Genomic DNA, 22,726 nt, shown 5'->3' on the forward strand with positions numbered 1-22,726 from the left:
CTAATGAGCAAAATAACCAGTTAATATCATAATGGCAGGATTCACACATGTAACAATCTTTTAACCTTAAAATGTGTAAATGGATTCAAATGCTCCAATTAAGAGACACAGACTGGCAAACTGATAAAGAGTCAAGACCCATCAGTCTGCTGTATTCAGGAGACCCATCTCACACGCAGAGACATACATAGGCTCAAAATAAAGGATGGAGGAAGATCCTACTGCCAAATGGAGAACAAAAAGCTGGGGTTGCAATACTAGTCTCTGATAAAACAGACTTTAAACCATCAAAGATCAAAAGAGACAAAGAAGGCCATTACATAATGGTCAAGGGATCAATTCAACAGAAGAGCTAACTATCTCAAATATATATGCAATCTAAATACAGGAGCACCTAGATTCATAAAGCAAAGTCCTTAGAGACTACAAAGAGACTTAGGACTCCCATACACAATAATGGGAGACTTCAACACTCCACTGTCAACATTAGACAGATCAACGACAGAAAGTTAACAAGGATATCCAGAATTGAACTCATCTCTGCAGCAAGCAGACCTAATAGACATCTATAGAACTCTCCACCCCTTAAATCAACAGAATATACATTCTTCAGCACCACATCGCATCTCTATTCAAAATTGACCACGTAATTGGAAGTAAAGCACCTCAGCAAATGTACAAGAACAGAAATTATAACAAACTGCCCTCAGACCACAGTGCAATCAAACTAGAACTCAGGACTAAGAAACTCAATCAAACCGCTCACCACATGGAAACGGAACAACCTGCCCTGAATGACTACTGGGTACAATCTAAATGAAGGCAGAAATAAAAGATGTTCTTTGAAACCAATGAGAACAAAGCAAAGATACAACATACCAGAATCTCTGGGACACATTTAGCAGTGTGTAGAGGGAAATTTATAGCACCAAAATGCCCACAAGAGAAAGCAGGAAAGATCTAAATTGACACTCTAACATCGCGAATTAAAAGAACTAGAGAAGAGCAAACATTATTCGAAAAGCTAGCAGAAGGCTAGAAATAACTAAGATCAGAGCAGAACTGGAAGGAGATAGAGACAATAAAGAACCTCCAAAAATCAATGAATCCAGGAGTTGGTTTCTTTTGAAAAGATTCAACAAAATTGACAGACCACTAGCAAGAGACTAATAAAGAAGAAAAGAGAGAAGAATCAAATCGACGAATTAAAAATGAGGATAAAGGGGATATCACCACCGACCCCACAGAAATACAAACTACCATCAGGAGAATACTATAAACACCTCACGAAATAAACTGGAAAATCTAGAAGAAATGGATACTCTGACACTTACACTCTTCCAAGACTAAACCAGGAAGAAGTTGAACCTGAATAGACCAATAGCAGGCTCTGGAAATTGAGGCAACAATTAATAGCCTACCAACCAAAAAAAAAGTCCAGACCAGATGGATTCACAGCTGAATTCTACCAGAGGTACAAGGAGGAGTTGGTACCATTCCTTCTGAAACTATTCCAATCAATAGAAAAGAGGGAATCCTCCCTAACTCATTTTATGAGGCCAACATCATCCCGATACCAAAGCCTGGCAGAGATACAACAAAAAAGAGAATTTTTAGACCAAGATCCTGATGAACATCGATGCAAAAATCCTCAATAAAATACTTCCGTCAAACCGGATTCAGCAACACATCAAAAAGCTTATCCAGCATGATCAAGTGGGCTTCATCCCTGGATGCAAGGCCAGTTCAACATTCGAAATCAATAAAACATAATCCAGCATATAAACAGAACCAAAGCATAAACCACATGATTATTTCAATAGATGCAGAAAAGGCTTTTGACAAAATTCAACAGCCCTTCATGCTAAAAAACGCCAATAAATTCGGGTATTGATGGAACGACTCAAAAATAATCAGAGCTATTTATGACAAACCCACAACATACTGAATGGGCAAAACTGGAAAAATTCCCTTGAAAATAATAAGACAGGATGCCCTCTCTCTCACCACTCATTCAACATAGTGTTGGAAGTTCTGGCTAGCAATCGTGTGGGCAGAAAAAGAAATCAAGGGTATTCAGTTAGGAAAAAGAAGAAGTCAAATTGTCCCTCTTGCAGATGACATGATTGTATATTTAGAAAACCCCATTGTCTCAAGCTCAAAATCTCTTAAACTGATAAGCAACTTCAGCAAAGTCTCAGATACAAAATTAATGTGCAAAAATCACAAGCATTCTATACACTAGTAACAGACAAACAGAGAGCCAAATCATGAATGAACTTCCATTCACAATTGCTTCCAAAGAGAATCAAATACCTAGGAATCCAACTTACAAGGGATGTGCTGACCTCTCAAGGAGAACTACAAACCACTGCTCACTGAAATAAAAAAGAGGACACAAACAATGGAAGAACATACCATGCTCATGGATAGGAAGAATCAATATCGTGAAAACGGCCATACCGCCTTAAGGTAATTTATAGATTCAATGTCATCCCCATCAAGCTACCAATGAGTTTCTTCACAGAATTGGAAAAACTGCATTAAAGTTCATATGGAACCAAAAAAGAGCCCGCATCTCCAAGACAATCCTCTAAGTCAAAGAACAAAGCTGGAGGCATCACTGTGCCACCTGACTTCAAACTATACTACAAGGCTACAGTAACCAAAAACAGCATGGTACTGCTACCAAAACAGAGATATAGACCAATGGAACAGAACAGAGTCCTCTGGTGAAATAATACCACACATCTACAGCCATCTGATCTTTTGACAAACCTGAGAGAAACAAGAAATGGGGAAAGGATTCCTATTTAATAAATGGTGCTGGGAAAATTGGCTAGCCATAAGTAGAAAGCTGAAACTGATCCTTTCCTTACTCCTTATAATGAAAATTAATTCAAGATGGATTAGAGACTTAAATGTTAGACCTAATACCATAAAAATCCTAGAGGAAAACCTAGGTAGTACCATTCAGACATAGGCATGGGCAAAGACTTCATGTCTAAAAACACCAAAAGCAACGCAGCAAAAGCCAAAATTGACAAATGGGATCTCATTAAACTAAAGAGCTTCTGCAATAAAAGCAAAAAGAAACTACCATCAGAGTGAACAGGCAACCTACAGAATGGGAGGTACCTGCAATCTACCTATCTGACAAAGGGCTAATATCCAGAACCTAAGCAAAGAACTCAAACAAATTTACAAGAAAAAAACCAAACAACCCCATCAAAAGTGCAAAGGATATGAATAGACATTTTCAAAAAGAAGACATTCATACAGCCAACAAACACATGAAAAAAATGCTCATCATCACTGGCCATCAGAGAAATGCAAATCAAAACCACAATGAGATACCATCTCACACCAAAGTTAGAATGCCATCATTAAAAAGTCAGGAAACAACAGGTGCTGGAGAGGATGTGGAGAAATAGGAACACTTTTTACACTGTTGGTGGATTGTAAACTAGTCCAACCATTATGGAAAACAGTACGATGATTCCTCAAGGATCTAGAACTAGATGTACCACATGACCAGCCATCCCATTACTGGGTATATACCCAAAGGATTATAAATTATGCTGCTATAAAGACACATGCACGCATGTTTATTGGGCAGCACTATTCACAATAGCAAAGTCTTGAATCAACCCAAATGTCCATCAGTGACAGACTGGATTAAGAAAAATGTGGCACTATATACACCATGGAATACTATGCAGCCATAAAAAGGATGAGTTTGTGTCCTTTGTAGGGACATGATGCAGCTGAATCCATCATTCTTAGCAAACTATCACAAGGACAGAAAACCAAACACCGTGACTAAGCATTCCCAATTCCTATAGGTGGGAACTGGAAACAATGAGATCACTTGGACTCCAGGAAGAAGGAACATCACACACCGGGCCTATCATGGGGAGGGGGAGGGCGGAGGGATTGCATTGGGAGTTATACCTGATGTAAATGACGAGCTGATGGCAGCACACCCAACAAGGCACAAGTATACATATGTAACAAACCTGCACGCATAGGGCACATGTACCCTACAACTTACAGTATAATAATAATAAATAAATTAAAAAAAAAAAAAAAAGAAAAACAGCAAATAAAATGCATGTTTTTTTAAATGAAAAAAAAATTTATAAACATATTATATTGAACAATTAAACAGAAGATTTCTACAAAGTAAATAAAACAAAAAATAATCAATTGATATTCAAAGATTTAAAAATATTACCATAATTAATAACACTTTTAATTTAAGTGAAATAAAATATCATATGACTCTAACAGTTTGGTCGAGATACTCTTCTGAGACACATGAGAGGCCTTGGGACTAAAATAAGACAGACTTTGTGAGGTATCTTCCTACTGAGAACACATGACATAAATACATTTCCATATGACATTGGGGTACAAAATCTAGCACCTTAGAAAAGTCCAAGGTAGAAACTAAAGTATAGAGTCATCAAAGAGATAACAAAGAGTAAACACTGCAAAGTGAATTTCAGGGATACAACTAGAGATAGCAAAATAAATAGATGAAGGAATGAGTTTGGAAACTCTGATGGATGTTTTACCTGGAGAGATTTGTTCAGGTTGGGAGATAGAAGTAGTGCATCGTATAGTGGTTTGGGTATAGAACTTTTATCGACACCACACTCTTTGGATAATTTTGGTCAATTGTAATGCTATGAAACAATCAAAGCAGTAGGACATCAAGAGCCCTCAAATCTTTGATAAATGGTGGTGCTGACAAAGACTTTCTCCTTGACCAAATTTAGACAGGCTAGTCTGATCCCTGTTTTCAACTAGGCTTTGTCATTATACATTGTCTGTGGGCCCACTAGCCCAATTTTAGCAAGAATCTCTGGTAAGCCAGTTTGGAAAGAATTCCCCATCCTTTATATCTGATTATACTCAATATCTCATTAAATTCCTCATCCCCTACTCTTGGTATTTGATCATCTTTGATCTGCATTCAGTCAGGGGTTTGATAGAGAAACCACACTTAAAGATTGAATCAACATGGGATGGGAGAGAAAATGTGAACTGGGCACAGATTTTCAATCTATGAGTTGCTGTAGGAACATTGAAGAAGGCTGTTAATATCAAGCATCCTGTTAAGTCTGTTTAGCAAGAATTCCCCTACCTTGATATCTTCTCTTAGTAATTTCCCATTCAGTGACTCCCCACTTCTGCTCATTTGCTATAAATCCTTAGCTATCTTTGCTTTATTTATTCATGTTGAACTGACCTTTCTCCCCTATTTCAACAGTCTTGACACTTATTGCAGTAATCCTGAATAAAGTCTCCCTGATAATTGTAACATGTGTCAGATTAATTATTCTTCAACAGTGGTCAAAGTAATACCCAGGGTGGTTTCCTTCCAATAACATGATAAAAAGCTTAAGAAAAAGTTTTAACACTGCATTAGGGGTACTCTAAAAATGTCCTAAAAGAAGAAAAAAGTGCATATAACTCTTCATGCTCTGCTACCTAAGCATTGTGCAAGATGCTAGGTTAAGGCCTACTACAGGTTAGATTGAATTACATATTTTTAAAATCTGACTTAATAAAAACAAGCACAATATCTAGGAACTTATGGTTACTCATAAAAATTGTTTTAAAATATTTAATGATAATTTGTGAATATGACAGATACATTTGGGTAAAAGATCTCTTTTACTGATCATTAAGTCTTAAGTTTGACTTTAATCTTTTTTTCTTTACTCCCTCACCCTAGAGTATTTCCCATTTTTTTCATTGCTTTTGGGTTCTGTATCCACAGCATTCATTTCAGGTACTATTTGCACAATGGTGGACCAAATAGTCATGTTTTCTGCCCTCTTGCAGCAATTTAAAAGAGGCTTTTGAATTTGACTTACCTAACATCAGCTTACAGAAAATTGTGATACTTGCATGTTTGTTAACAAACCCAGCACAGTTTATTATTTGTTTTGGTAATGAAGAATGAAGGGTAATCCTAGATTCTTTTTCCTGAGAAACCAGAAGATTGGAGTGGCATTTCTAAGATGGTTAAAGTGGATAAGGATTGCAAGTTTTAATGAAGACATCGTGAACTCCCCTTTATTCATGTTGGCTTTCAAATTTTTATTAACTATCAAGAGGCATATTTGAGTCGGATAAGCAAGAGACTAGATTCAGAAAAGATATCTAGCTAAGATATTAAATTTGGAATTATCACCAGGTATTTGTATTTAAAAGCATAGAACTGAATGATATCTTCAAGAGAGTATATTCAAAGCAAAAGGATCAAGGTTATACAACATAAAAAGGTTGAAAAGAAAGAATAAAAATCAAAGGGACTAGGAAAGACCCATGGATAGCGTAGGAAGAAAACCATGGTATTCTGAAAGCCAAGTTAAGAAAGTATATTAAAGAGAAGGGAGAGGTGGAAACACTTAAAATCTACTCTCTCAGCAATTTTCAAGTATATAACACCTTACTAATTATAGTCACCATATTGTATTTGTACAATAGATCTCTTGGACCAATTTGTCCTGCCTAACTGAAACTTTGCATTCTTTAATCAACATCTTCCCAATCAACACAACCTTCCTTATCCCCTCGTAACCACCTTTCTACTCTCTGCTTCCAATGATACGGTATGTGAGTTAATAAATGTGTTAGCCTGATTTAGTCATCCCGTAACATATACATATATCAAAACATGATGTTGACAACATAAATGTATATAATTTTTATTATAATTTTTGTCAAGGAAACATAAATATAAAAAAGAGGAGAGGTTGATCAATAGTTTTAAACATGGCTGGTAGATTTCTTAGCATGAGGACTAAGAGCTATCCTTTTGATTTTGCAATGTGAGATCATCAGAGCCATTGATAAGACCAATTTTAGTAGAGTAGGGTTTAGTAGAAAGCCTAACTGGAGTACACTTATGAGAAATAAAAGAGAAGCATTGGAAATATGAATATAGACTATTCATTTGAAGAATTTTGCTGCAGAGGTGAATGCAGAAATGGAGGAGTAGTTGGTTGGCAAAAGTGAAGAATGGAGTGACAAGAACGTTTATTAATTAGGAACATGTTTATTTCAAGGGGGTGTAAATACCAGCAAATGATGGAACTGATACAGTCAAGTATGAAAGCGTATCATATAGGATAAATCAGAGAGTTGCTGTAGTAATGATACCGAGACAACATAGAATTTCCTGCATAAATGGAAGGATATATAACAGCATGCATATGTCACCTAAAGTAAGTGGAGGAAGAGCAGAGAAACTGGGTGAACACTTATTTATTTATTTATTTATTTATTTATTTTGAGATGGAGGCTTGCTCTTTCGCCCAGGCTGGAATGCAGTGGCGTGATCTCAGCTCACTGCAGCCTCCACCTCTGCGGTTCAACTGATTCTCCTGCCTCAACCTCCTGAGTAGCTGGGATTACAGGCATGCACCACCACATCCAACTAACTTTTGCATTTTTACTAGAGACGGGGTTTCGCCATGTTGGCCAGGCTGGTCTTGACCTCCTGACCTCAAGTGATCCACCCGCATCCCTCTCCCTCAGTGCTGGAATTACAGGCGTGAGCCACCGCGCCCAGGCTGGTTGAACATTTAGAGAGAGAAGTGGTTAATGGAAAATCTAAGGGTATTCTCAGCCAGTAGCCAAAAGCAAGAGCTAAATTAGGAGAAATTACGGTGATTCTGTGATTACATATAAAAGCTAGGTGATTTAGTCTGGGTTGTCTAGCGGAACAGAACTCATAGGATATGTGTATATATGAAAGGGAGTTTATTAAAAATAACTGACTCACGTGGTCACAAGGTAAAGTCCCACAATAGGCCGTCTTCAAGTTGAGGAGCAAGGAAGCCAGTAGAGGATCAGTCCCTGCCCCAAAATCTCAAAAGTAGAGAAATTGACAGTGCAGCCTTCAGTCTGTAGCTGAAGGACCAATAGCCCTAGGCAAGCCACTGGTGTAAGTCCACAAGTCCAAAGGCCAAAGATCTGGGGTCTGATGTTGGAGGGCAGGAAGCATTCAGCACAGAGAAAGATGGAGGCCGCAAGACTCAGCGAGTCATCTCATTCCACCCTCTTCTGCCTGCTTTTGCTGTGCTGCAGCTGAGGCGATGGTGCCCACCCAGATTAAGGCTGTGTTTGCCTCTCACAGTCCCCTGACTCAAATGTAAATCTCCTTTGGCAACACCCTCACATACACACCCAGAAACAATACTTTGCATCCTTCAACCCAATCAAGTTGACACTTAATATTAACCATAATACTAGGTTGAAAGTCACAGGTTCTCCAAGAACTAAAATGGGCTTACTTTCTCTCTCCTCATTCCTTCCAACACCCTCAAATCAGACAATGTAAAATCCAACCAAATAGAAAGGTTGTATTCCCTCTCTTTCTCCCTTCCTGTGTCTCTGCTTTCCTTTCTTTCTCATGTGTTCCTAGTCACAGTGAAGAGGATTCAGGATTTTTAATCGATTGACCCCGTCCAAAAACACAGCAGTATTTTTTCCTCATTGGTGGAGTGGAGAAAGAAGAAGTGCCAAAGAGTCCGGGATGACAATTCCCGTAAATGGAAAAGAGAGAAGCCTGGAAGAAAAACAAACCGATCTATGGTAAACAATTAGTTGAAACATCACTGGTTTCAGAAGAGTTGTCTAAACCATTTATTTTTACTGTGCCTCTTTAGATACCAGCATATTTGTTTACTGATACCACTCCTAGACTATGAAATCATATCGTCTTCTACTTTTGAATTTGGACAAAATCTAGAAGAGTCTTCCTTTTCTCTGTGGGGGAAAAAAAAAAAAATTGTTGTAGTGTGTTATCGCTCCAAATCCTTTTTTGCTAATTCGTCCAATATTATGGCAAATAAATAAGTGAATTTATAAAGTCTGTATAAATGGAATCCCTGGGAAGGGAGGTAATATGTAATTTGCACATCCAAACGTGGCAGACCAAAGTTGTGGCATACACTCCTTATGAAACAGATAAGAGGGGCTGCGGGAATATATCACACACAGCACTTCTGAAAGGATCTGTAGAGGGTAATAATTGTCAGTGCCTTTTCCAATCCCGACAGAGAATTCAGTACCTTTTAAAATTAAGGAATACTTATTACTTTTTAAAATTAAATCTTTCAATATAAAGAAGTAACTTCTATTTTACCAGATTTTGAAGGAAAGATTTTTCCTCAGACAGACATTAATTTAATAAAATGTTAACTTCTACAGATAAAGTTCATTTATATTCATAACCACACTCATGAGATAGAGGATCATTTTGAAAATAAACAAGTAGGAATTGACGGCTACTATACCTGAAAGCTTATGGAAAAACAGATGTTTGTTAAAATACAGTAGACTCTATTAGCCAGTTTCATGAGTGAAAAGAAGTCTTCTATTCCTCCTTGAGCCTCTTCTCTGGTGGTCAGGAACATTTTCAAATCAAGATGAACATTACTATTTTTGCAAACAACGAGCCATCATTCCAATTCTTCAGTATTGTCTCCTGTGGAAGGCAGAATATTCCTTCCCTCAAAGAGGTCTACACCCTAATCCTTGGAAGCTGTAAATATATTACCTTAGGTGGGAAAAAGGACTTGAAGATCTGATTAAGTTTACTGACCTTGAGAAAAGGATCACAGCCTGGATTATCTATGTGGGCCACCTTTAATCACATGGATTATTAAAAGCAGAGAACCTTTCCAAACTGTAGTCAGAGGGAAGTATGAGATGGGAAAAAGGTCAGAGGGAGGCAACATTGCTAGCTTTCAAGATAGAGTAAAGGGACACTGGCCGGTGAATGTAGCCCCATCTAGAATCTAAAAATCAAGGAAATGGAGTCTCACTTGATAACTTTAGAAAGGAATGCCAGCCTCTGACTCTGACTTTAGCCCAGTGAGAACCCTGTGAGACTTCTGACCTACAGAACTGTAAGAAGCAAGTTGGTGTTAAACCTCTAAGCTAGTGATAATATACCCCCTACAGGTAAAACATTTCTACAGTATGTTGCCCCCTTTCCTGGCACTTTTTACAATAAAAAACAAGTATGCCTTTTATTTTTTTAAAAAATGACATATGAATGTTATGTTGATAAATTAAGAAATTTTTATTTACATTTCTAAATATGCTTTTCCTCAGGACACATTTAAATAAAGAGTTCCCCTGATATTTTCAAATATAATGTTATTTAGAATGCAATGTAGTTATGTGGTAGTTTTTGGGGTTTTTTTTTTTTTTTGAACCTCACTGGTTTTATAGATTAAATAAATGCCAGTAATGTTTGTTTATATGATAATCTGCCTGCCCTTGTATGTAATTCTCATGCACACATATCTGTTGACTGAATGAAAGATTGAATAATAAATGGATTAATGGACAGAGAAATAAAAGGAATGAAAGAATGAATAAATTAATCTTTAGTTATGCATTATAGCCACAAAAGAAAAATATCTCTTCACCTTCTGACTCATTTCAGAAAGACCCAAGAGATTGTACTTAACCAACAAATCTCCCTTTTAGAATATTGTATCAAACACAGGAATAGTCAATGAATAAGATTTGCATCAGTCATATTACCTTTATGTTTCTTTTGATCAAAATTGAATTATGATTTTACTCAATTATATTGTTTTCTGTACTTATATAATTTAAGTGTAATTAAATATATTTTGAAGTTATGTAACATAAAAGTTTGTGGATATGAGGACACATATTAGTTCATTCATATCTGGGTAAATGTTTACTATTGTTGAAATTTAATGTGTAAGACATTATTATGAATATTAAAAAAATCACAAAGGGGGTTAAACATTTAATGAAAAGCTGATATGTTAACTATAATTCTGGGGTTTAGCTTTTATTATTATTATTATTTTGAGACAGAGTCTCACTCTGTCACCCAGGATGGAGTGCAATGGTGCAATCTCTGCTCACTGCAACCTCCACCTCCCGGGTTCAAGCATTTCTCCTGCCTCAGCCTCCCGAGTAGCTGGGATTCCAGGCTCCCGTCACTACGCTGGCTAATTGGTTTAGCTTTATTTTGTTTATTAAGTTCCTTTTCATTCCTGTTCATATATACCACAGAGATCTTTATATAGTTGCAGCTATATTTGAATATTAACGTTTTATTATTCAGTTTATGCTTTAGGGTAATAGGTATTTCTCATTATTCCACACATATAATTTATCTCATACTTACAATTTTTGATAACTTCATACTAGCCTGTGTTATTGATGTAACTTAATTTATTAAGTTACAAGTTGACTATCTATAATCTGAAAAGTTTAGTACAAGATTGATTGGGATTTTGGATTGTTTTCATATTTTGGAATATTTTAATATATATAAAGTTATATTTCTTGGGGATGCCACACATGTCTAAATGCAAAAATACTCACAATCTGAAGGAAATTTTATACAATATTTTAATAATTTTATGCACGAAACCAAGTTTTGACTGGACTTTGACTACAGCCCATCACAAGAGGTCAAGTGTGAAACTTTCCATTTGAGGTATCATGCCTATGCTCAAAATATTTCAGATTTCAGAACAATTCAGACTGGACTTTCACATTAAGCATGTTCAATGTACTTTCTGCTGGGAGTTTAGGTTGGGCAGGTACAGAAGCCAGTATAGGATTTGACTTTTTTAAATGTATAATTTAAAAAATATTGTTGATGTGATTAATATTTTTGCACCTGACATACAAACAGGGTATGCGGTGATATTAGTGGTAAAAGGGAATGCTCTGTATTCTGCCCTAAAAATCAATATAGAAAATACCATAAACATATTAACAACTGACTTCACCGGTCTCTCAAGAGACTTCTTGTCTACTAATGGTGATTTATGTATTTTCAGTGAATATCAAATAATCTGAATGTTTCCTGAACTATATACAATTAAGAAATGTTTCGCTAGGGCTGAAACAAAATCATACACACTAAAGCTAAATATAAGAAAGTTTGCATTTCTTCAATTTGCTGCTTCTATGTCAATCCTACCATTCACTGGTCTGGATAATAAAAAATTCAATATGTTTAGAAATTCAGAATGGAAATAAAATGATAATAAATATACAGTGATGCGGCATTGCATTTAGAACTAAGGTCTACCCAAATCAAATCTATTACATGTCTATCTAGTCCCCTCACTCTCTTAATGAGAACATAAAATCAACATACAACTTAAAGCTATCTTGTACTAATATGCATCAAAACCTCCTCCAATTTGTCTAGCCTGTCACCAGGACAGCAATTCCCATTCCCATTGTGCAATATTTATTCTATTCATGTCAGTCCCTCTCAGGTCACCTGCTTATCTGCTGATGTTCTTCTGCCATTGAAGCTTTTGTTGATTTCAGTAGATGCCAGAAGACTGCAAAAAGAAGAAAGGCAATGCTGAAGGATACTTCTTCTGTACATTATTGAGCTTCTTTGAAAATAGACATAAAAGTGATGTTTCTAGGTTCTTCTATTCAAAAATAGAGATGGTGTGGTTTTCATCTTATAACTTACATATGTATGTACATATTTCCCAGTTAGATAGAGTTTTGTGGAAAATATATAGATTTAACTCTAGGTTTGATCTTTGACAAAATGAATCAGATTTTATTCCTCTTTGAGTTTTGCATTGTTTATAAGAGGGTTTGGTACACCACACATTTAGTATAGTAGTATTGTTTCAATATTCTCACTCACATTTATATAGCAGTTCTTTTTTTCCATATATCTGTTCTTTTACTTTCTAAATAAATTTGATCGTATTATTTCCACTATTTTTTTTTCTCTTTCTTTAGTGGAAATCCTTGAATCTCTATATTTACAAAGTAAATTACTAAAAGTAAATGGTAATGGTTCAGTTTCTGGACTATTCTTTAATGTATTCCAGATGAAAACTTTTCACTTACAAAACAAAATGTTACTATGTACTTTCACTAAATCTGTAAAAATATCCCAAGCAGCAAAGCACATTTTGATTTTCTACCAAAGTTGGGTTTCACTTTATTAATAAAAGCATACAGAGACTGATTGCACTTTCATAGTTTTCTCCACTAATTGTCTTGAAATATTTGTGATAATATTTTTATGGTAGACCAATAGAATATGGTTAAGAGAAGTCTTGTCCTGCACCCGAAATGATCATAAGCTAATAATTTCTAAGTAAAAGAAAACTCCAGGAGGTTTTAACAAGGAATCCAGTCAAGTCTGTATGACTTAGATTTTGAATTTCTCAAGGTTCTGCATGCCAGAAAATCAGGCATGGAGATATGTGAGCAAAATTATTTCTCCTTATTTGACTACATCACAGAAGATATATTGTCACATCTGGGAATATAGCCACTCTTCAGAGTGCTAATTCTGATATTTACTTTGAATGTTCATGAATCATTTATTTGAATGTAATGGTTCATAATATTCTAAAGATGATTGTATAGTAAATCCACAATGTAAAAAAGTCATAATATTTGTTATGATTAGTTCTATCTCTGTAAAGGTACAAGCATAATATGTAGCTAAAAGTGATCAGAATATCCTAAACCATTAGTAACAAATAAATATTTTGTACTGATTTTTTCTCACTTGTTTTATGTTCCTATTTTATCTCTCCTTTGATAGGGTTTGAACGTGTAATTCTCCAACTTATTACTCTTATTGCTTGAGTATTTATTTTATTACATAATTTCCCATATAAATGACACATAGCTCCATTTGGGAATAATTTTATTTGGCAGCTAATGGACCATTACATTCACTACATGCTACTAGCAAAGCAGAGTATTGGGCACTGGTATGCCTTTGTTTTCATTCTATTTCTTAACACCGCATAGCCCTTGATCCATGGAGACTGTCTCTACTCTCCATGTTCTCTCATTTCAACCAGCAAGAGCCAGAGGAAGGAGAGTAGGATTTGGCAGAAGATTAACAGCACCTGCTTTGACTTTTTCAAGGTTGGAGATAGGGCAGGAAGCAGCCAATGTTTTACAAGGCATGGATTCTTCGTGAAGCATTCATTTTGTGCACCCATTGTTCAAAATCTATTTCTCTCCTTGCTGAGCTCATGAATCTCTGTAAGCACTACTGATTATAGTAATCACACACCTTATGGGTTAAGAGTTCAGAAAGCAACTCAAGCTATATTTTGCACCAAAATTCAAAAAAAGCAAGATATTTCTTTGTTTTGTTATCATGCTTCTATTAGTTTTATTTTCCAGTAATTTGTTCCATCACATTACTTTGTAAGAATTTGAAATTCTTGCACCATGATTTATTATGAAACCATAAAAATACTAATAAATGCATCAACCAGAAGTCTATTATTACCTAAGCGGCATTTTCAGCAAAGTACAATTTAGCTTTTTATGAAATATGTAGCCATTCATGTTTTAATCTTTATAGATTACCTCATTTGATTTTTATTCTGTGTTACCATAAAGATGAATATTGTTCATGATAACTGATTTTTTCATGGTAGATATATAAATGGACACTATTGTATGTGTGCTATGGCATCATGTCATGAAGACCATTCATAATACATGTGATGTAGATGAAAGTGGACATTATTTTTCAAAGTAAAAATCACTATACTAGTTTTAATTTACATTACTATTCTCTTCATAATAGAAAACATGTTCATTATTCATGGCTGCTCACTATACACCCTTCTATGTCTTATAATAGCTGTCCACCTTTTAAGAACTACATACTATTAGGTATTCATCCAAATGATTTGACCATTAATCCTTTACATTTATGTCCATCTCTTAATTTTTTTTTTTTTTTTTTTTTTGATAAGTAGTCTCTGTTCCCTAGGCTGGAGTGCAGTGGCGTGATCTCGGCTCACTGCAAGCTCCGCCTCCCGGGTTCGCGCCATTCTCCTGTCTCAGCCTTCCGAGTAGCTGGGACTACAGGCGCCCGCCACCGCTCTGGGTTAATTTTTTGTAATTTTTAGTAGAGACTGGGTTTCACCGTGTTGGCCAGGATGGTCTCGATTTCCTGACCTCGTAATCCACCCGCCTAGGCCTCCCAAACTGCTGAGATTACAGGCGTGAGCCACCGCCCCCGGCCTGTTAATAGTAAAATAAAATTTAGTTAAGCTTATTTTAGCTATATATTTAAACAGTATTTCTAACAAGATCCATTTCTAGAACAGCAATCTTTAGATGAAATTGAATATGTATATATGTGAAATCTGTTGACAATTATTACTGAATTTAAATTTTCACCAATAATTGCAAGGAATTCAATTTCACTATTTTTACCTACCTGCTTGCGTTTGTTCCCATTAAATCTTTGCTAATAAGGTAAATGCTCTGTTACTGTTTCAACTGTACATTTGATTCATATTGAGATTTATCTTTATTGAACATTTTGTGCTTTTCATTTTGTGAAGTTCTTGTTTTTATATTGGTATTAAACTAATTATGCATCCTAAGTATTAATTATTTAGGTTATATTTTGAATTTTTCAAATCATTGTCATTCAAATTTTAATTATTTAAATGTATTTATTAACTTGTAGTAGTATTTAAATTTTTCTCTTTAAAATATATCAGTTTCTTATTTGTTTTCTACTTCTTGAATCATTCTCTTCTCTAAGACTGCATATATTTCAACTACATGTTTATTCTATTAGTAGTTATGTAGTTTATTTTTTAAATCCATATTTTCAGTCAATCAGGCATAGTTTTGTACTACCTAAAATGATGCAGGGCTATACTTTTGATACTTGTTAACAATATAAGTGTTATATATTATAAAAATGCCTAACTTATCATATTTCTACAAATACTTAGTCTTGCTTCTAGACTTCTTTTTTTAAACTATAGAATTTTATATAATATATAATATATGTAGGATGTATATATGTTATATATACTTATATGTCTTGAATATAATACAGTATTACTAACTGTAGATTATATCTCTAGACTTGTTCATTATATATTATATTTTATATTTATATTATATTACATATGTGTGTCTGTGTGTATGTATATAAAATCATATATCACATGATACCTATGTGCTGTGGCTTTTTTCAAGGCAGTGTCAAAGAGATGATGATGGAAGACAATTGTGGAGTTAGGCTATTAAACATGCTGGATTTGACTGTTATTAGGAATACCAAAATTTCTAATTCTTTAGTAATTGATCGTTCTGCTGAGGCATTAATTTGGCTTATAAATGCCAGTAGTTGGAGTAGCAGTTGCTACTTAGTAGGTTAGTATGTAGTAATGACATTTTTGAAATGCAATATTTATTGTGCATAAGGGGTTGGTCCTTAGTGGCATCAGATATTAGTATAGTCAGGTCACTGCTTTCACTTCTGTCTCCTGTGAAAACCAACATAAACATACAGACACATACACACAGAAACCAAAAAGTACAGTTTGTTATTGAGGTTCTCAGCAAAACTACATTCGTCTTGAATCACAAAATACCCTTTTCTTACATATTCTCAGTACCATCTTCAATGATAGTTGTCAATAAGAAGGTAGAGATACTTATTCATGCTGTGATAATTATTATATGCCTAATTTTAGTTACTAATTCTACTTGTGTATTTGGCATTATTTCCTGTAGCATAGCATGCTGTGAAGTATATTCACGCCAAGTGAATTCCCTTCATTTATATTAACGTTGAAGTAAAGCACATGAACACATAATTTCGTATAAGAGCTATTAAAGCCAGATGCTAAAGAAAAATACTTTCACTAGTATGGCTCACTTAAGTATTAAATGATTTCCTATGATTGAATCAAGTACACCAAACATTACCTCAAAGAAACAGAATTCAATCATCCTTTATTTGACATAATTGTTTTCCTCTCATTGACTTTGCCCATGGAATCCTTCCAGCTATAAATGTAAAATATTTGAATACATATATTCAAGGATTAAAAATGCTACAAATATACCAATGTACATAGGAATTACTCAGCAAACCTGAGCAATATATGGTATGAAATAATATTAAAATTAAATCACCTAATATTCAGACTTGTAAAAACTAATAGGCATATTTTGCATGATCTTTTAGTAATTATGTATTTCTAACCACTAATATAAACCTTCAAATCCAAGAGATAAATATTTATTTATAGTAAACTTTTTTGCTTTTCTTTTCTCTCGCCATCACCCCAGCAGGACAGACCAACCCATTACATAATTTATTATGTATTAAACTCTCATTGCTTTATTTTTGTTGCCTCACTTATGGGAAGGCTGGTCAAATATGCAGCAAAATAGGGTAGTATCCTTTTAAAACAAAGAACACACTAGAAAATATTAGGTTTAATTACAGGCAATAATTTTAAAGCAATATTTCTCTTATAAACATCTGTGGCATTATAATATAAAATTGACTTGATATTTAGATTTTTGTTAATTTTGAAAAGTACATCCTAGACCAAAATGCAACTTCTATGCAACTAAATGAGGTTTCTCTTTAAGAAAAATGCATCAGATAGAAATAATTTCCATTTACATATTTAGAATACTCATGAAGAACAATTTATTTTCTTATTTGTTTACTCTGGAGGTCATCAGAAGAAAAGCCATAATAGGTTGTTATGAAAAATTTGATGCTGACCAGAATGAAAAATTGTCTTTAAAATGTATTTTCATGGAATCATAAATCCTCTTCAATTTTAGCTGCAAACTCTAAAATAATATAAAGTGAGTACATCAAATTTGTCAAGGAATCTTGTTAATAAATAGCACTGTGATAGAGTAATATGAGTTAGCACTGAAGAGGGAAAGAATTCAGGGTGTATAAAAGCTCAATATTCAGGATAATTATTTTAACTCAATAGTACTAAAAATCAATTTTAATGCAAAATAATTCCATGATGATAAAAATATCAAATTTTAAATGAAGGATCTGATCCTGCACTTGCATAAATCAGTTGCACTCCAACTCTTGTCTTGTTAGTTAAAATACACATTTGCTTAATTTTTTAAGTAAACATTCAAATGAAATTGGGCATTTTTATTTATTTGTGTTTTTATTTATTATTTTTAAAAACAGGGTCTTGCACTGTTATACAGACCAGAGTGCAGTGGTGTGATACTGCAGCTGCAAACTAAGGGGCTCAAGGGATCATTCTGCTTCAGCCTACCTAGTAGTAGAACTACAGGTTTGTGCCACCATACCTGGCAAGTTAAAAAAAAAAAAAAAAAAAAAAAAGTACAGATGGGGTCTTACTATATTGTCCAGGCTGGTCTGGAACACTGCTGGCCTCAGCCCTCCTCCCACCTTGGTCCCCCAAAGCACTGTTATTACAAGTGTGAGCCACGATGCCGGGTCTGCAATTGGACATTTTGATTCCTAAACATTGAGTTAAAAAGTCATGATATTAAAAATTATGATTATTTATGGTAACAAAAATAAAATGGAGATAGAGGGAGATTGCTGATAATTTCAAATCTGTTATTTCTGAGATTAGTAAAACAAAGATTCCAGGAAGGAATTAATGTTTTACATTTTATTGCATATATTAAGGGAATGCAACTTGTTTTGATATAGGTAGCAAAGTGGTTACAATAGTCAAGCAAAATTATATACTATCATCTCATACAGTTACACTTGCGTGTGTGTGTGTGTGTGTGTGTGGCAAAGCATGTGAAATACACTCTTTTAGCAAAAATCTTGAATACAATTCAATATTATTAACTGCAGATTAAATCTCTAGACTTTTTTATTCTACATATCTGCTACTTTGTATCTTTTGACTGACATCCTCCCGTTTTTCTCCTCCTTTCACCCTCCACTCCTGGTAACCATTGTTTAATTTTCTTTTGAGCGGTTGATTTTCTCTTTTCTTTCTTTCTTTCTTTTTTTTTTAGATTCCATATATAATGAATATAATGAGATCATGCAGTATTTTTATTTCTTTGGTTATTTCACTTGGTATAATGACGTTAGGTTCATTCATGTTGTGGCAAATGGCAAGATCTCTTTTTTAAAGGCTGAATAATATTTCATTATATATTAGATTACATATATACATATATAATATATCACAATTTCTTTATCTATTTGTCTGTCAATGGACACTTCAGTTATTTCCGTATCTTGGCTATTGTGAATAGTGTCTCAGTGAGCATGAGCGTTCAAATATCTTTCGTAGGTAATTTCATTTTTGCAGGGTGTGGAGAAAAGGGAACTTTTGTACGCTCTTGGTAGAACTATAAGTAGGCAAAGCCATTGTTCAAAACAGTATGGAGGCTCCTATAGAAATTTAAAATATAATTACCATATGATCCAGCAATTCCTCTTCTGAGGATATACCCAAGATAAATTAAGAACCTGTAATGACTAAATTTAATAATCTCATTGATTGCTATATTTTCCTTTCTTTTCATCAATGATTTGAGTAAAAAGCAGTTCATATGCATGATTTGCCTATATTTTAAAATATATAGATTATTAATATTATTATATATTCATATTAGATACAATTTAATATTCACCACAAATTTTTACTTGGCTAACACTTGTGTTTCCCAAAAAGAATAAGAAATTTTCAAACTGATATCTGAAAACTTCAGTCACTAACCAACAAGTAAGTAACCAAGAAATCTAGTTACATCACTTAATAGGCAGTTGGTATTTGACGCTAAAATAGGGTAGGAACTAATGGAATTGCTTAAGGAAAGCAAATAAAAAGCACATTTTGAACAACTTTATTTCCAGTAAAACATTGACTTTATATTAATTTTTCAATCCATTTATCAACTATATTTGTACTATTGTACAGTTTATTTGGCCTTTTACTGGAATTTTGTTTTTAATTATTTAATTATTTTATTTTTCTGAAGACAAAAAGAGATCCAGAAAAATTTTCTGTTTGTTTAAAATTTTCTCGAGTTATTAAATAAAATTGTATTTAAAATTGCTTAAAAGCAGAAAGCAAAAAATTTAGAAATAAGAGGACTCAGACTAGGAAGATACTAAATACAGAGGTTTAATTTAGGAATTACTAACATGGAGTTTCTAATGTAAATTAGAAATAGTAGAAATAACTTAACCAAAAGCAGTTGGTTGCCATAGAAACAAGGTACATTCACTCCGGTGCTGATTGAGAGGCACATATCTTGGAAATAACACAGGCCACAGAGGATGGATATCTTTTGGAATCTTTCTTTTTCTCTAGCTTTTCTGTCCTCATAAAAGATGGCAAGATTGAAGGCCAGGTGGGCATGCAGATATTACAACTGAGAAAATTCTTCTTGACCTTAGCTATTATTAGCAGAAGGTGACTCAGAATATATGTAGTTCAAGTGACAGGACAAATATTTACTCAAAAATGTTAAAGTTGAAATAAGATGGCAAACAGATTTCAAATTGAGTGCTGTCTTTAATTGATTTGATTGTGACTGTCTGAAGTGGTAGTGCAGCTGGCTTCCTTGGACTCAACATGAAGGAATACAGTAGTTAAAAAAGTAAAAAGCTACTAGTTTGGGGGACAAAATTGCAAGTATTAGTGCTGTCTGCTTTCTAACATGAGCAGGGAGAGCACACAGGAATCAAAAGGCTAAAGTATGCAAAAATCTAAAATTCCAACCAATTAGTAGTATCTATAACTAGTGTTTCTAGCCTGGAACTTTCCTTACCCCAAATTTCAATATACAAACCAACAAACATATACATTTCTGATTCTATAATCAAAAAGGAGGCATTAAAATTAGCTCTCTTGGACTACCTGTAGAGTTTTAGTCACAAAACCAATTCCTTCTGTAGCTTCAAATTACCTTCTGTAATTTGAAAATTATATGTTCGTATCGTCTATTAAGAATACATTTAGTAAATCAATAACACTTATATTACTTTTAATTGTGCAATTTGATGGAGAAGTTGACTAGTATTTGGGTCTTTTCAACTTGCTTATCAGAGAAAAGACAACAAGCCTAGCACTAGCAAAAGAGTAAACCAAAATAATTTCGAGAGTAATGTTAGATTGTGGTGGCAAGGCACATGTTTTACGCATTTGTCTATTGGGATATTATGTAGTAAGCATGATTATATTAAATTTGCAATAAAGAGAATCTTTGTTAGGAAAAATAACACAATGATGGTTTCCCAACATTTTCACATATTTTCTTCAATACAAATCATGTATAAAGAAGATAAAAATGAAACTGTCCTAGTTGAATCAGAAAGGTAAGACCGACTGCCTCAAATGCTCAAATACTTTTCCCACCATGCCATCCCACTAGAAATAGCCTCTGAATGTATTCTGCAGTATTTCTCGTGAGATGAGAATCAAATCACCAGAAACTAGTTTAAGAACAAGTTTTGACCATTTTTCTGCAAATATCAGAGTTGTTTTTTAAAAATGGAGATATTAAAATACAATAAAAGTTCCTTTTACCTTCAAAACAAATGCAAAACAAAAAACAAAAGCAGGTCACTATATGGAGAACATGTGGGTCAGACACAAACTTAGAGTATGGAGAGGAATCAAAAGTCTGAATTATTAATCTAGGGAAGAAAAGAATGTGATAAAAATCATGACTGTAGCAAGCCTGGGTGAAGTGGGAGAAAGAAAGGAGAGTAGACAGCTTATGGGTGGGTGGTAGGATTCAGAGGGTTGGGGAATTGCAGTAGTTTACTAGTGTTGAGAAAGTTAAGGAGGAGAGACAAGTCGAGGATGAATACTTTCTCTGATTTTGTATGTAAGTGCTCAAAATATTGTGGCTCCACAGAAGATGAGGAGTGAAGTCAAGGAAAACAAAAAACAAACAAACAAAAAACCCCTACCACTCCTAGCATGGCGTGAGAGGAGCTGGGGAAAGAGCATGTTCTCTCCTCACTGTCTCCCCATGATCTAATATACTCTAGACCCAATGGGAAGTGGGCAAGGGAAATTTAATTATTCAATCGAGGGAGGTTTGCCTTCCTAGGACACAGAGTAGGGAAAACGAGGCTAAGAAATGGATCTGGAAGAACAAATAAAAAATACTCAACACAGCTGCTAATTTCAAGAATGTGATAACTCTGAATATTTTATGCATTTATCATGTCATTTCATATAATCCTCCAGTAACCACCTCTTACATTCTTTGAAAGTAAACTAGTTTTAGAAGCTTTTTAAATGCTTTATGCTTTAATTTACATAATATAATGAGTTCACTGATTGTACTCTTCTTGGCACTTTGAATTGCCATAACAACCTTTCATTTTCAAACATCTCTTGTGTGTTTCTTTTAAATTTTGGCTGCATAATTTCCACTTAACCTCTGTACCCATGTGTCTTCCTGCTCTTTCAATTTCCATAACTAACTTTCTGATCTCTCTCTTTAATAATGTTCTGTTTATAATCCTGACTAGTTGTATTGACTTTTATTTATAAATTATATTCTGTCCTGTATTTTTCCCTTTTGTCACATAACAACTGTGAATCCAAGACAAAACACATATTTCAAGAGATTATATTTCCAAAATTCACTTATTTTAGATAACTGGATTGAGATATATTGATAGGAAATGTGCTTTAAAAAATAAACCATTTAAATGAGGCTTTCATCACGTCGTAGTTAGTTGTATTTCTTTAATGTCCCCAAGGATATAGCTAATGTCAGCCGATCGATACACATATTTTCTTTCTGTAGAAACTTAATGTGTATCTGTGCATTACACCTTCTCAAAATATGTGTTATCTTATCTCAATATTTTACAGAGGAAGAAAGTGAGACTTTGAAATGATAAGTA

The 22,726-nt window shown here is 34.2% G+C and overlaps 1 long non-coding RNA gene across 1 annotated transcript in view; it reads right to left on the minus strand.

The window, feature by feature from the left end:
• Positions 1-7,530: 7,530 nt before the first annotated feature.
• LOC110743297 overlaps positions 7,531-22,726 on the minus strand; it is a 42,325-nt gene continuing 27,129 nt past the window's right edge. Inside the window, exons 2-4 of the long non-coding RNA XR_002522124.2 lie at positions 12,320-12,383; positions 9,321-9,423; positions 7,531-8,790 (exon numbers count right to left, since the gene is read on the minus strand). This is a non-coding gene — a long non-coding RNA (uncharacterized LOC110743297). The remainder of the gene's footprint in view (positions 8,791-9,320; positions 9,424-12,319; positions 12,384-22,726) is intronic.

This window comes from Papio anubis, chromosome 3, assembly GCF_008728515.1.
Source record: "Papio anubis isolate 15944 chromosome 3, Panubis1.0, whole genome shotgun sequence".
In the NCBI taxonomy this organism is placed as follows: domain Eukaryota; kingdom Metazoa; phylum Chordata; class Mammalia; order Primates; family Cercopithecidae; genus Papio; species Papio anubis.